General features: G+C 36.6%; 1 protein-coding gene across 3 annotated transcripts in view; it reads left to right on the forward strand.

Moving 5' to 3' along the window:
* LOC127486139 (uncharacterized) overlaps window positions 1-15,023 on the forward strand; it is a 129,781-nt gene that overhangs the window by 46,141 nt on the left and 68,617 nt on the right. For 2 of the 3 annotated variants that reach the window (XM_070063768.1, XM_070063770.1), the window contains exon 1: window positions 4,847-5,330. The exons of the other annotated variant lie outside the window; for it this stretch is intronic. The gene's annotated coding sequence lies outside the window, so the exon portion shown is untranslated. Of the gene's footprint in view, window positions 1-4,846; window positions 5,331-15,023 lie in introns of those variants that run through there. 3 annotated transcript variants of the gene reach the window in all.

Below are 15,023 nucleotides of genomic sequence, written 5' to 3' on the forward strand. Positions count from 1 at the left end.
CAAGATAAGAGTCAGAGAACTCAAGGGGCTTCCATAGCCTTGGAAACTCATGAATGGAGCATAGGGAGATTACTGATGCCATAAACAGGAGTGTCAATTGGTAAAGTCAACAACAGAAGTCACTGTGCACTTACTCCTCATGTAGGATCTCTGTCCTTAATGTGCTGTACATTGAGAATTAATGCTATAACGAGTACTCAAACAGTATATTTCACTTTGTGTTTCTATGGGGGTGCAAACTGTTGAAATCTTTACTTAATGTATATTAACTGATCTTCTGTGAAAAAAAAGAAGAAGAAATTATCAATTCCCAACTTGACTCTCACTGGGATTAAACATGACAATAGGACTGATCTGATTTCATCATCATTTTAAAAATCATCTATTATTTTTCACTTTATGTTTCTGTGTGGGAGCAAACTGTTGAAATCTTCACTTAATGTATGCTAAACTGATCTTCTGTATATAAAGAGTATTGAAAATGAATCTTGATGTGAATGGAAGGGGAGAGGGAGTGGGAAAGGGGAGGGTTGAGGGTGGGAGGGACATTATGGGGGGGAAGCCATTGTAATCCATAAGCCGTACTTTGGAAATTTATATTCATTAAATAAAAGTTAAAAAAAAAACATACTACCAAGATATAGTGCTCAAATCACCATGGCATTGGCATAAATACACACACACACATACACAAACACACACATTGTCTTTCAATTAAGCAAATACATAAATCTTTGGTAAAAATCTCATATCTGTTTGGCTTACATTGAGAAATGTCAATCAACTATATGCATTTAGGTTATAGTTAGGAAAACTGCTTTAAGAAACTAGGAATAATTCAGAGGCATTTTACAGAGAGCATCCTTCTCATACTGATGTTTAAGAATTCAGTGAAAAATCCATAACAACTTTGATCATATTCTTTATCTTAGTCTTTCTAGGCTGAAGAGAGAATCATTGACATAGAAAATTTGAGCATAGCTTAAGAAATGATGTTGTAATATTTAAAAGTTAAGAGATAGGAAACACAGAATGAAAAAAAATGAGAAAAATCTGACTGACATCTAAGCCCAGAAGAATGTTGCAGATACATTATTTGAAAATATAACTGTGGTTTTCCAAATCCCCCAGTGCAAGAAACAATGTTTCCAAAGTATGGGTGTGCTAAGCACAATAAGTGACAAGAAATCTACACATACAGATCAAAGCATAACTTCTTCATAGAAAATAGTCAAATAAAATTATAAAACATTCATAGGGATAAGATGATTGAAGAATGAATAACTCGACTTACAGAAAACATTTCAGTATGTGAAACCAGAGGCAATTGAGTAACATCTTTGAAGTACTGAATGCAGTCACTATAATCCTACACATATCTGGACAAATTAGCTTTCAGGATTGACAAAAAAGTGAAAACATTCACATGGACATAAACGAAGAGTTGAATTAAGAGATCTTCATTAAATGTGAGGTAAACCATGTCCCTCAAGAGGAAAGGACGTAATTTCAGAAGAGTTAGATGCAAAAAAGAATAGTGAGAAATACAATGTGAATTACACATGTTTAACCATCTATGTAAGATAATAAACATGATGTCTAATGTGTGGAGCTGAAACAAGAAAGGACTCCAGTTCTGAGTAAAAACAGCTGTAAGTCAGGAGAGAAGCGATTATAGTTTCATTATAACACTCCCTACAATCTTGAAGAAAGAGGTAAAAACTTAAACTTATAATTTATTAAGAAAAAAAGTCTGAAAAATGTGTAAAGATAATGTCTAGGATAATAAAAATTGTATGCACAAATCTCCAAAAGGGAGGGGATGAAAACTCCATAAAATAAAATTCTGAATTACTAAGGTGGAAATAAACATAGATGTGTTAATGATAACAATAAACATAGCTAAATAAATTCTCTGAAAATTACCAGAATTTGTGCTGCCATTGCAGTGGAGTAGGTAAAGTTGTCGCTGTGACAACAGCACCCTATATGGGCACTGTTTCATGTCGTGGATGCTCCACTTCCAAGCCAGCTCCATGTTAGTGACCTGGGAAAAGCAGCAGAGGATGACCTGAGTACTGGGGGCCCTACCATACAAGTGAGAGACCTGGATGAAGCTCTTGGCTCTGGGTTTGAACTGACTCGATTTCAGCTGTTGTGGCCATTTGGGAAGAAGTGAGCCAACAGATGGAAGATCTCTCTCACTCTTGCTCTCCCTCTCCATCTCCCTCTCTCTTTGCTGTTCTGTAATTATGGCCTTCAAATATATCAATAAATATTTTAAAAAATTATCAGGAAGGGTATGATCAACAAACTCAGCTTATTTGCAGTTTTTAAGAGAAAACCAAAATACAAAACAAAACAAAAGCCAAGGTTATGAAAATGTTAAAGTAAAAGATGGGACACATTATTTCAGCAAAACACTAAAAAAAGAAACTCACAATCACTGAATCTGACAAAACAGACCTTAAGGAATAAAAAATATTTTTAGAGAAAAATTATCAATTAACAAAAATATGCTGATCTGAGCCTTATGTACTAAGTCACCTGAAGATATATAAATCAAAAAGTATAACTGAAAAAGTAAATAAAGCTAAAATCATAGCAAGGCTCTTTATTGATAAGCAGTTAAAGATAAAAACTCACAATGAAATTAAAAAATCAAATAAACAAATTCAAATATACCTACATGTAAAATATAGAGCACTTGTACAATTCAATAACATTCTCATTCTGCTGCACCACTCCTCAAATCTGCAAAAGTCTGCGAAAATCTACGTGCTACTGCTACACCTTAAAGTAGTCTTCAACAATATCAAGACACCCTGTGATTTTGCCCATGTTGTAATTAGGTAAAAAAAATACGTTTTAGAGCTATTAAATATTGCAAAATAGCATGGATCAAAATAACACATGGTACCTCAATCAAGCTTTTTAAAAATAGAGTAAAATCACAGTACTTGTTGATTGAAAATAAATCATTAATATGTTTTTAAGTTATAAAATAGATAAATATGGTAGAACTTGAAGGTATGTGGCGCTAAGCAGAAGGAGGATGATAGAAACTGATGATGCTGTGTTAGCCATCCTCTGAAACTTTACCTATCATTTCTGGGCATGTATTCCATTGATATGTTAAAAGCAATTTTTGATGTGAACATATTTTCAAATTGATAATGGGAGAGTTTATTTTGCTTTTTTACTAGAAGCAAATAAATTCTGAAATTCTCTAATATTTTAGTAAGTTTCAGCAGATTCACATCAATTCACTTTGATTACTTGCAAGCTTCAGTTCATCGTGGATAACTGACTAGAATTGCAAAACCATAGAGTAAAATTTCTAGGCTGAGTTGATTGGTTTATAGAACAATAAAATGTAACATGAACTAAAACTGCAAATATCAGATGACAGATATAATTTTTTATCCTTCCTAGCATCTACATTCCAGAACCTTCTTCCCCTTTTCCAGAATGTGTATTAGTAGCCTAAGGCACTCCAAACAGAAGAGTGAGGGTTTAAAACATCTTCTTTGATTAAGATCATTCTCAGTTTTCACCCAGGTGCCTGCCTCCTTTTGCTAATTATCTCTGGGTGGATACTGGTTTTTGTTGGATACTGGATTCTTCATACCTGTAAAGTCATATATGCTTGTATGATTTTTTTAAGACACTAAATTGAAAATTGGTATTTAAGTTTTCAATAAATTAAATACTTGTATTTTTTCTTTAAGTTATTTTATTAAGTAGTAATAATTTTTTTCAATTTATGTACTTAAAAATTTTTTAGTAGTTTGTAAATGAAATTTTAGGGATGTTCTTCAAAAATACTCCCTTTATCTACTTGGAACTCTATGACTTTTCCAGGTAAATTTCCCAGTGCTTTTCACAGCAATCAAAATATAATGTGTAGCATTACACTTGAATCATTTTGTATTTTAGTTGGTGATTGAGTTTATTCTGTGTATCACATCAATAACTTGTCCTATGCCATTTCTAGCACAGGGAACCTGGCTCCATTCTGGCTTGCGCTTTCCTTTTAAAGTTATCAACTACTCATTTATTCTGAAAGTTGTCCCAGCAACTTTCCCATTCATCACTTTTCAGAAGCCACTAGGCCTTATTGTCATAATGCTCATCTCTAGATAATATATATTATATTATATTATATTATATTATATTATATATTATAGACATATTACATATATAGTGTGTATGTTTTCATGATTCTCATGGAATTAAAATATTTTCTTGGATTTTTAAAGTTTTTCAATTACAATTCTCTCTACTAGTATTTTCTCACTCAAACACTGATCCTATCATACAACTCTGTTGTTCAGGGGATTTTACATTGCTGGCCATGTGCAACAGATTTCTATTTTGTTTTCATTGCTCTCAACTTTGTATATCATCAATATCCATGTGGAAGACAATTTTAGCATAAAAACATGTTCTTTTTTTTGACATTCACAGTGTAATGTCATGAAGCCACTCAAAATTGTTCTTTTATCTATCAAAAATGTTAGGACACTATACACACATTACTGAGGATACTTTTTTAAAACAGTTTCTTGTTAGGGACTCAAAATTCATTCACATTAAAATTTCTATGCATTAGATTGAAACAGTATTGTATAAGCTTTATGATACTGAATTAAACTGAATAAGATTTTCTTGTGTTAAATGCCTGATAATTTTCTATATTTTAAAATATAATTTTGGAACTATTTTTATCTCTATTACATCTTGTGATGTTATTTCTGCATTTCCCAAATTTCCCATTGGTACACCCAACAGAAAAAAAAACAATGTATATGGAAATGTACACATTTTTCTATTTTTAATGCTATATTTAAGTTTATTATAACCATAATAAAATCAATAACCTAATTTATGCCAATTCTAGCACAGGAAACTTCAGGATAACTTGGTTTTCTTTATCATTGTTTGACCATCAATTTTCTAATTTTCTGGAACTTCTCCAAACAAATTTTAGTTCACAGTATCTGAGCACAATCTTGGGCCAAGCCCATCACTTGCATTAGCAGGGGATTATTTTAGACTTTATGGACTTTTATGGAACTTGATATTAAGTTTTATTTTAGAAATTTAGTTTAATTTTTTGTTTCATATTTGAATAAATAGAGCTCACTTTTTTCATTAACAATCTATTGTAGATAAAACCCAGCTCTATGAACTGGTGGCCATGATGATTTAAATTTTCATTGTGAGATCATCATCACCCCCAACATTCTATGGGTGTCCTGGAAACCTTCATGTACATAGTGTCTTTGAGCTATCCTAGTGAAGGTTGATCATTCTCTCTTCTCAAGGTAATACACAGATTTATATGTAAAAATAATATGTGTAAATATATATGTGCATTTCTGGATTTTTTATAGAACTCTGAGCAATCATTTATTAAATTTTGTTGATTATTCAAGTTTTCCACTGTGGTTCTAGATACTGTGCACATCCTGGCAATTATATGAGGAAGTGGCTGGATCATGAAATGATTTTTCGCCCTAAAATTTTATATATTTTTTTTTCTTTATTTAATTTTAGAAATTAGTAGACAAGGGGACAACAGAGGGACAGGGAGAGTGAGTTACAATTTGGTACTTCACTCCCCAATTCCATATTGATCAGGAACTGGATTATTAGGGAACTCTGAGCTATCATTCCTTGATGATAAAAAATATATATAAGTATATTAATAATTTATACATTAGTATATGTTTGTGCATATATAAATTTTAAAGGTATAGTTCTAGATACAAATATCTGCTTGATTAGTTATGCCTGATCTTTATTTCTATTCCTTAATTTTTTTTCTTATTTTCTCTTTTTAATGTAGAAGTAATGGGCTTTTTTTTTTTTTTGAAAGGCAGAGTGGACAGTGAGAGAGAGAGACAGAGAGAAAGGTCTTCCTTTTTGCCTTTGGTTCACCCTCCAGTGGCCACCGCGGCCAGCACATTGCACTGATCCGAAGGCAGGAGCCAGGTGCTTCTCCTGGTCTCCCATAGGGTGCAGGGCCCAAGCACTTGGGCCATCCTCCACTGCACTCCTGGGCCACAGCAGAGAGCTGGCCTGGAAGAGGGGCAACCGGGACAGAATCCGGCACCCCGACCGGGACTAGAACCCGGTGTGCCGGCGCCGCAAGGCGGAGGATTAGCCTATTGAGCCATGGTGCTGGCCTTAATGTAGAAGTAATGGACTATTTATCACAAAAATCACTTAGATGTGCTTGTCACATTATTTTTGTTATCAAGTAATTGAATTCCATACACAGTAATGAAAATATAATTTCTATTGTAACTAGTACACCTCATTTCAAATTTTGTTTTGGATTTCAGTTTATTCTTTTTTCTTTTTTCTCTGAAAGGCAGAGTTACAGAGAAAGAGGGACAAAGATCAAGATCTTCCAACTGCTGGGTCACTGCTCAAATGGCCACAATAGCTGGGGCTGGGGTAGGCCAAAGCCAGGAGCCCGGTGCATCTTCGGGGTCCCCCACATGGGTGGCAAGGGCACAACTACTTGGGACATATTTCAACTGCTTTCCCAGGCTATTAGTAGCGAGCTGGATTGGAAGCAGAGCAGCTGGGCCATGACCCAGCACCCCGTATGGGATGCCGGGTGTCACAGGAGGCAGCTTAACCCACTATGACACAATGCCATCCCCTCTTTGGATTTATTCTTATCACCCCTGTATATGATCAGTAACTTAATGAAAGGCCATCTTATGCCTAAAGCTATCAGTGTGTTGGCCTGACTTTTATGTTGGAAGGTCTTCAACATACTCAAAACTGTGATACTTTTGTTGGCCACTTTTATGTATGCAGTTCCATCAAAAGCACTTTTGGACCATAATATAACTTTCCCTTCCCATATGATATAGTTTTACGTTTTGTGGGATATGAATGTAAATAAACTTTTGATAAAGGATATTTTTAAATATCTTTAGAACTGAATAGCTTTCATTTAAGGTTTTTCTGGGAAAGGGCTTGATATTTTCTTTACTTATCATTTTTGATCTTCTCCTTCACTTATCACATTTAATGCACACTTAATACACATTGGTTCACACAATTTTCTGTGTATCTTTGTCATGCTGTTGTTTTCCCTATATTACTGCTTACTGCTACTTATGGTAATCAGAATATGTTATATACTGACATATGCAGTTGTTTTAATTTTTTTATTCTATATACACATAAAATCATGTATACATTTATACATAATGATGTTGTAGTGCAAGCCAATCCTAGTACAAAGAACCATAGCCCATCATGGTTAACTTTTTCACTGTGGCTTCATCAATTTATGAAAATTAAGTTTTCAACTTTCCTCGATTTACTATTTTGACTTTAAAAGTTTTCTGATAGTAAAATAATGTACTGGACTATTGTGCACCAAATTCCTTTATGTCTGTTGATCATTGTATTATTTATACTCTTCCTTCTACTAATTATTAAAATTTATGTTCTAAAACATATATTATTTTAGTTAATTATGACTTTTAATTCAACTGTGTGACCTATTTATGTTATCAATCTCTGATTGGCCAGCGCCATGGCTCACTTGGCTAATCCTCCACCTGTGGCACCAGCACACCAGGTTCTAGTCCCAGTCAGGGTGCCGGATTCTGTCCTGGTTGCTCCTCTTCCAGTCCAGCTCTCTGCTGTGGCCCGAGAGTGCAGTGGAGGATCGCCCAGGTCCTTGGGCCCTGCACCCATGTGGGAGACCAGGAGGAAGCGCCTGGCTCCAGGCTTCGGATCGGCCCAGTGCACCGGCCGCAGCGCACCGGCCTTAGTGGCCATTTGGTGGGTGAACCAACAGAAAAGGAAGACCTTTATCTCTGTCTCTCTCTCTCTCACTAACTGCCTGTCAAAAAAAACTCCTGTTATAAGTTAATCCTACTACTATTAAATTTAAGCCTTCTTGGGTGGCTTTTTTTGTGATATCAACTTAATGGAAACTATATAAAATCTCTTTGTAACTCTTTTATGCCCCTAAACTCTCAGAGCTATGTTTTTTTCTAAGATTTATTTATTTATTTGAAAGGCAGAGTTTCAGAGAGGCAGAGGCAGAGAGAGAGAGAGAGAGTGAGAGGGAGAGAGAGGTCTTCCATTTGCTGGTTCACACCCCAGATGGCTGAAATATCCAGAGCTGCACGTATCCAAAGCCAGGAGCCTGAGCTGTTTTCATGTCTCCCATGGGAGTTTAGGGGTGCAAGGACTTGGGCCATCTTCTGCTTTCCCAGGCCAGAGCAGAGAGATGGATAGGATGTGGAGCAGCTGGGATAGGATGGGACATGAACTGGTGCCCATATTGGATGCTGCCATAGGAGATGGCAGTTTTACCTGCTATGCTACATTGCCAGTCCCTCTCAGAGCTATCTTGACCCATTCAGTCATTCTCAATTCTCAGTTTTTATGCTATTTGAGCTTAACTGGAATTCTAGAGGACTATACAGTTCACTTTAATTTTGAATTTCCAGATTGTAACTATAGATACAAGTTTCTTTTTCTCAAGTTTTTTTTTTTTTTTTTTTGGTAATTACCAAGATCTTTGCTTTGATCTCTTTATTTTTCATTTATTTTCCATTCTAATTGCAAGTTAACATACTTTTTTCAAAAAATGCCCTTATATATGTTTTTTTTATTTTTTTAATTTTTTTGACAGGCAGAGTGGACAGTGAGAGAGAGAGACAGAGAGAAAAGTCTTCCTTTGCCATTGGTTCACCCTCCAATGGCCGCCGTGGCCAGCGCGCTGCGGCCGGCGCACCGCGCTGATCCGATGGCAGGAGCCAGGAGCCAGGTGCTTTTCCTGGTCTCCCATGGGGTGCAGGGCCCAAGCACTTGGGCCATCCTCCACTGCACTCCCTGGCCACAGCAGAGGGCTGGCCTGGAAGAGGGGCAACCGGGACAGAATCTGGCGCCCCGACCGGGACTAGAACCCGGTGTGCTGGCGCCGCTAGGCGGAGGATTAGCCTAGTGAGCCGCGGTGCCGGCCCACAAAAAATGCCCTTATATATGTTTATCATTTTATTATTTATTTTTGTCTTCTTAAAAATGATCTATTTATTCATTTATTTGAAAGTCAGAGTAGCACAGCATGTGCACATGTGAGAGAGAGAGAGAGAGAGAGAGAGAAATCTTCCATCAGCTGGCTTATTTCCCAAATGGCTGCAATGGCTGAGGCTGGGCCATACCGAAGCCAGGGATCAGGAGCTTCCTGGAGATCTCCCATGTGAGCAGCAGGGGCATGAATATTTATGCCACACTCCACTGTTGTTGCAGGCACATTAGCAGGCAGCTGGATTGGAAGAAGACTGGATGGGATTCTCCTCAGTGCCTGTATGGGATGCTAGTACTGAAGGTGGTGGTTTAGCCCACTACAGTGCAATGGTGGTCCCTGTCATTGTCATTTAATTATTGCTCCTTAAGGTAACAGTTCTACTCATAGTAATCACAATTTAATATATACCCTAGTATGATAAAAATGTAATCTTTACTTTATACTTGAATATATGAATATTGCCTGATTATGTCATCAAATAGTAGTGTATACCAGTGTTAGCATTGTGACAGGTGGTCATGTTTGTTGGATTTTCATTATGCTGTCAATTCATGAAAGTTTTTTAAGAAAGGCAAGAAATTTTTATCTATGAAACTTATTGGATCATTTAGTGCTCTTACATGGATTTCTTTTATCTTTTTAGTATTGTTATGGGACTGTGTTTCCCCTTGATGTTGAACTTTTCAATAGTATATTTCTAAATGCTGGTGTTGTTCAACTAATATCATTTTTTTTTACAGCCAGAGTGGACAGTGAGAGAGAGAAGGAGACAGAGAGAAAGGTCTTCCTTTTCCATTGGTTCACCCCCCAATGGCTGCTGCAGCCGGCGCGCTGCAGCTGGAGCAATGCTCTGATCCAAAGCCAGGAGCCAGGTGCTTCTCCACTGCACTCTCGTGCCAAAGCAGAGAGCTGGACAGGAAAAGGACTGCGCTGGTGCTGCAGGCAGAGGATTAGCCTATTGAGCCGTGGGGCTGGCCACATAATTTCATCATTACATTTATGTCCTTTTTTCTTTTCACTTTGAATTCAATGCTGTTACCTATATATAATTTTAGTTTCTTGTAGTATCTTGGTCCTAGCATCATGAGTCTGTATATTTTGATTTTTGTTTCATTATAAGTTTAGCAGCACAAGCTGTCTTGGAATCTTTCCTGTAAACAATATCTGGACAATCTAATAGTAATATATTTTTTCAAGCTATTGAATCATACACTTTCTGCAAACTTGGAATTTTTAGGGTACTCCAAATTTATCACTAGTTTTGAAATTTTCCATTGTTTCATTCTAAGTGAAGGAGATCTTCCATGAACATTCTTCTCTTCTTTTTTTACCAGGCAGAGTTAGACAGTGAGACACACACACACACACACACACACACACACACACACAGAGAGAGAGAGAGAGAGAGTTACAGACTGTGAGAAAGAGAGACAGAGAGAAAGTTCTTCCTTCCATTGGTTCACCACCTAAATGGCTGCTACAGCTGGCACACTGCACTGATCCAAAGCCAGGAGCCAGGTGCTTCCTCCTGATCTCTCATGCGGGTGCAGGGCCCAAGCACTTGAGCCATCCTCCACTGCCTTCCCAGGCCACAGCAGAGAGCTGGACTGGAAGAGGAGCAACCAGGACAGCATCCGGTGCCCCAGTTAGGACTAGAACCCGGATTGCCGGCACCACAGGCAGAGGATTAGCCTAGTGAGGTGCGGTGCCGGGCATTCTTATTCATTTTTAACTTTTATTTAATAAATATAAATTTCCAAAGTACAACTTTTGGATTATAGCAGCTTCCCCCCCCCATAACCTCCCTCTCACCTGCAACCATCCCATCTCCCACTCCCTCTCCCATCCCATTCACATCAAGATTCATTTCCAATTACCTTTATATACAGAAGATCAATTTAGTATATACTAAGTAACGATTTCAAAAGTTGCACCCACACTGACAAACAAAGTATAAAGTACTGTTTGAGTACTAGTTATGCCACTAATTCTCATAGTACCACACATTAAGGAGAGGGATCCTACATGGGGAGTAAGTGCACAGTGACTCATGTTGTTGATTTAACAATTGACACTTTTATTTATGGTGTCAGTAATCACCCAAGGCTCTTGCAATGAGTTGGCAGGGGTATGGAAGCTTCTTGAATTCACCAACTACACTCTTAATTAGACAAGGCCATAGTCAAAGTGGAAGTTCGATCCTCCCTTCAGAAAAAGATACCTCCTTCTTTGATGGCCCATTCTTTCTGCTGGGATCTCACTCGAAGAGATATTTCACTTTAGGTCACTTTTTTACTTTTTGCCAGAGTGTCTTGGCTTTCCATGCCTGAAATACTCTCATGGGCTTTTTAGCCATATCCAAATGCCTTAAGGGCTGATTCTGAGGCCAGAGTGCTGTTTAAGACATCCACCATTCTATGAGTCTGCTGTGTATCCCGCTTCCCATGTTGGAGTATTCTCTCATTTTTAATTCTATCAGTTAGTATTAACAGACACCAGTCTTGTCTATGTGATCCCTTTGAATCTTAATCCTATCATTATGATCAATTGTAACTGAAAGGGATCACTTTGACTAGTGAGATGGCATTGGTAATGCCACCTTGATGGGATTGTATTGGAATTCCCTGGCACATTTCTAACTCTACCATTAGGGGTAAGTCTGACTGAGCATGCCCCAAACTGTACATCTCCTCCCTCTCTTATTCCCAATCTTATATTTAACATGGATCACTTTTCAGTTAAAATTTAAACACCTAAGAATAATTGTGTGTTAATTACAGAGTTCAACCAATGGTATTAAGTAGAACAAAAAAATACTAAAAGAAATAAAGTAGTAATTTGTTCTTCAAAAGTCAGGACCAGGGCTGACCAAGTCATTGTTTCTCATGGTGCCCATTTCACTTCTACAGGTTTCCTTTTAGGTGCTCAATTAGTTGTCACCAATCAGGGAGAACATATGATATTTGTCCCTTTGGGACTGGCTTAATTCACTCTGCATGATGTTTTCCATATTCCTCCATTTTGTTGCAAATGACCAGATTTCATGTTTTTACTGCTGTATAATATTTAATAGAGTACGTATCCCATAATTTCTTTCTCCAGGATTCTGTTGATGGGCATTTAGGTTGATTCCATGTCTTAGCTATTGTGAATTGAGCTACAATAACCATTGAGGTGCAGATAGCTCTTTTATTTGCCAATTTAATTTCCTTTGCATAAATTCCAAGGAGTGGGATGGCTGGGTTGTATGGTAGGGTTATATTCAGGTTTCTGAGGAATCTCCAAACTGACTTCCATAATGGATTTACCAGTTTGTGTTTCCACCAGCAGTGGGTTAGTGTCCCTTTTTCCCCACATCCTCACCAGCATCTGTTGTTGGTAGATTTCTGTATGTGAGCCATTCTCACTGGGGTGAGGTGAAACTGCATTGTGGTTTTGATTTGCATTTCTCTGATTGCTAGTGATCCTGAACATTTTTTCATGTGTCTGTTGGCCATTTGGATTTCCTCTTTTGAAAAATGTCTATTCAGGTCCTTGGCCCATCTCTTAAGTGGGTTGTTTGTTTTGTTTTTGTGGAGTTTATTGATCTCTTTGTAGATTCTGGTGATTAACCATTTATCTGTTGCATAGTTTTCAAATATTTTTCCCATTCTGTTGGTTGCCTCTTGACTTTCCTGACTGTTTCTTTTGCAGTACAGAAACTTCTCAGTTTGATGTAATCCCAATTGTTAATTTTGGCTTTGACTGCCTGTTCCTCTGGGGTATTTTCCAAGAAGTCTTTGCCTGTGCCTATATCTTGTAGGGTTTCTCTGATGTTCTCTAATAATTTTATGGTGTCGGGTTTTAGATTTAAATCTTTATTCCACGTTGAGTGGATTTTTGTGTAAGGTATTAGGTAGGGGTGTTGCTTCATGCTTCTGCATGTGGAGATCCAGTTTTCCCAGCACCATTTGTTGAATAGACTGTCCTTGCTCCAGGAATTGGTTTTAGATCTTTGATCAAATATAAGTTGGCTGTAGATGTTTGGATTGATTTCTGGTGTTTCAGTTCTGCTCCATTTGTCTATCCTATTTCTGTACCAGTACCATGCTGTTTTGTTTATACCTGCCCTGTAGTATGTCCTGAAATCTGGTATTGTGATGCCTCCAGCTTTGTTTTTGTTTTTCAAGATTGCTTTAACTATTGGAGGTCTCCTATGCCTCCATTGAAATTAAGCATCTTTTTTTCAAGATCTGAGAAGAACGTCTTTGGTCTTTTGATTGGTATCACATTGAATCTATAGATTGCTTTTGGGAGAATGGACATTTTGATGATATAGATTCTTCAAATCCATGGGCCTGGAAGATTTTTACATTTTTTGGTATCCTCTTCTATTTCTTTCTTTTTTTAAGATTTTGTAATTCTCATCATAGAGATCTTTGACGTCCTTGGTTAAGTTTTTTTCCGAAGTATTTGATTGTTTTGTAGCTATTGTGAATGAGATTGATCTTAGCAGTCCTTTCTCAGCCATGGCATTGCCTGTTTATACAAAGGCTTTTGATTTTTGTGCATTGATTTTATATCCTGCTACTTTGCCAAACTCTTCTATGAGTTCCAATAGTCTCTTAGTAGAGATCTTTGGATCCCCTAAAAAAAGAATCATATCATCTGCAAAGATGGATTGTTTGACTTCTTCCTTCTGAATTTGTATCCCTTTAATTTCTTTTTCTTGCCTGATGGCTCTGGCAAAAACTTCCAGTACTATATTGAATAGCAATTGTGAGAGTGGGCATCCCTTTCTGCTACCAGATCTCAGTGGAAATGCTTTCAACTTTTCCTCATTCAATAGGATGCTGGTGATGGGTTTTTCATGAATTCATTAGCATTCTTCTATAAAGTGCCATTTTCTTTTCTTGATTTAAGTTTCTATAGTATATACTGGTTCTTTTTTGGCTTTTAGAAATAATTTCAAGCCTTTTTTCTCTGAATTCCTTTACATTTGCTTGGTAATTTGTAATTATTCCAACAAACTACTCAGCTCCACAAAAAGTAATCACAATTTACAGTAATATGAACATCACTTATTAATTTTTCTTTGATTTTATTATTATATTAGTATATGTCATCAGTATCCTATTGTAAACAAATAGATGCATTGTTGGTTACCATTTTTATTAAGAGTTTATCAACTCAATGAAAGCATGTAGATTTTTGGGGCAATTTCAAGGGCACAGTCTTTCAGCACTATTGATGTACAGTGTATTCTTTCATCAACTGAAGTTGAATTTCTTTTACTGCATTGTGATAAGACTCAATTTAATGATGCTTTTGCAATATTCCACAGTGTCATTATAAACAATGTCATCTTTGCATTATTATTTTCTATTAACTTAAGGAATGATATTTGCTTGATTTCTAATTCCAGAGTGTAATTTTAAAATATATATACAGGTAACAAATTTATTTAATTCACAGTTTTAAGAACATAATGATACCTTCACTCACTCACCCTCACCTTCCCTCCTCTTCCTTTATTATATTTTGTTTAATTTTTCTAATGACATATTTTCAATTGACTTTATCAACTCTTTCAATTGATAAGCTTAACCCACCACTAAATGAAGAATACAAAAAGTAGTAAGTAGAAAAGCCACTTTTTTCAGGTGTATAGACAAAATCTATAAACAATAATCAAATCTCAAAATGTCAGCTTCACACATATACATCATATGTTTTGCATTCTGTGTATTAGTCACCAAAATCAGGGAAAATATATTTGTCTTTTGGGGACTGGCTTATTTCGTTAAGCATAATGGTCTCTGGTTGCATCCATTTTGTGGCAAAAGACAGGATTTTTAAATTCTGTTTATAGCCAAGTAATATTCTATCATGTATATATGTCACAATTTCTTTATCCAGTCATTAGTTTATGGATGTCTGGGTGATTCCATATATCAGTTATTGT

The sequence above is a fragment of the Oryctolagus cuniculus genome, chromosome 19 (genome assembly GCF_964237555.1).
Source record: "Oryctolagus cuniculus chromosome 19, mOryCun1.1, whole genome shotgun sequence".
NCBI lineage: Eukaryota > Metazoa > Chordata > Mammalia > Lagomorpha > Leporidae > Oryctolagus > Oryctolagus cuniculus.